Source organism: Brassica napus, chromosome C1, assembly GCF_020379485.1.
Source record: "Brassica napus cultivar Da-Ae chromosome C1, Da-Ae, whole genome shotgun sequence".
Classification (NCBI taxonomy): domain Eukaryota; kingdom Viridiplantae; phylum Streptophyta; class Magnoliopsida; order Brassicales; family Brassicaceae; genus Brassica; species Brassica napus.
This window is the reverse complement of record NC_063444.1, coordinates 33,819,800-33,821,542: the sequence shown is the minus strand read 5'-3', so window position 1 is coordinate 33,821,542 and position 1,743 is coordinate 33,819,800.

Here is a 1,743-nt window from a genome sequence, read left to right as displayed (position 1 = left end):
AGGGTTAAGTTTTAATTGTACTTCAGTTTTAATATATTACTAGACCATGATCCGTGCGCTAGCGCGGGTTTGAATTTTTGATTTTTGGTTATTTATTTAACTAAATAATGTATTTGTAATATTTGATATATTATATTCACCAAGTAAATAATTATTTTGGCATCTTAAACCATCTATTTACGATGAATATTCGATATCATATAAAAAATTGAACAAATAGACGTAATTAGAAAATTGTAGACAATATATAAAAACAATGGTTATTAATGTAAAATATGAAGAAATATTATATTATGACTTAGTATGGCATAAAAAATTATAAATTAGTTATACATGTTTAAAGAAAATAAAATGATTTTAAAACTTCTATGAAAAATTAAAAGGGCGATGAATTAGTCATCAAATTGTAAATAATTTTATAATTTTATTAATAATAAATTATTTATAGTCTTTGTTTTTCGTCAAGATAATTATTAAATGTCCATAACATTAATATGTTAAAATGTCATATTATGAAAGCCCATGTTGTAACCGTTTTTTCCAGGAAGTGTAAAAAAAAATAACATTTAACTCTTCGTTTTGTTTAAGTTTGTGTCGGTAAAAGATTAAAAAAAATCTCTCTATCTTTTTCAATGTTCAATTTGAAGCTTATTATGCGGAAATCATACGCAAATATAGGCAATTGGTTGGAATCTCTATATCTTTATATTCTTATAAATTTTAAATTTATTGTTTCCTCTTCTGCAAGCAAATCAATTACCGAAGTAATAGATCAATTGGTTGGAATCAAATCTATTCTTATAATTAGTGTAATTATGATTACAGTTTCTATATTTAATAGGTACATTAAAGATATGACAATGAAGATATTATGTTTTGATTAATAGAAGATATTGGATTTTGAGTTTGTATTTATTGATTTGTTTTTTATAAAGCTTAGAAAATCAATGGGATGATTGGTTGGTTGATACATCCTATAAAGAAAACGAAAACTATAGGTGGTTTGAATATTGTACATCGATCGATGCATGATGTAAGTTGACTATATAAAACTTGAACATGATCATTTCAAACTAAAGTATAGGTAGTTTATATGCATTTTTTATATTGTAGTTAATATATTTTAAATATTACATAAGTCAATTGATTCACGTTTTCGTAAAAATAAAATTCAAGTTCATTATTGGGCCGTACTCATACTTAATAAGCTACGTTAAATATGATGTATTTTTAGGTTCATTTAATGACATTAAATTTAAATTTGATTAAGGAAAACTCATTAATTTAACTGGAAAATACAAGCATTAATATATGTAGGTTTATTTAATGATATTAAGTTTAAATTTTCTTAAGGAAAACTCATTAATTTAACTGGAAAAGACAAGCATTAAAATAGGTAGTTTAATTTAATTGTCAGTGGCATGAAAGTGTAAATAAGTTAGAAAACTTAGAGGTATTTTTTAATTATTAGAGAATATGTCAAAAGTTGTTAATGGGCTTTGCCAAGATCTACAAATGAGGCTTAGCTGAGACTTATTTTTTTAGTTAAGATTGAGTGGCAGACCTTGCAATTAATAAGATAAAGTTAGGTTTAGGTTTTAATTGTACTTCAGTTTAAATATATTAGATGTAAGTTTTCAATAAAACTCACATTATCCAGATTTTCGATTTGAATCAAAACAGATAATGAATTGGAAATTAAAACAGATAATGAATCGGAAGTCCAGTTATACATATATTATT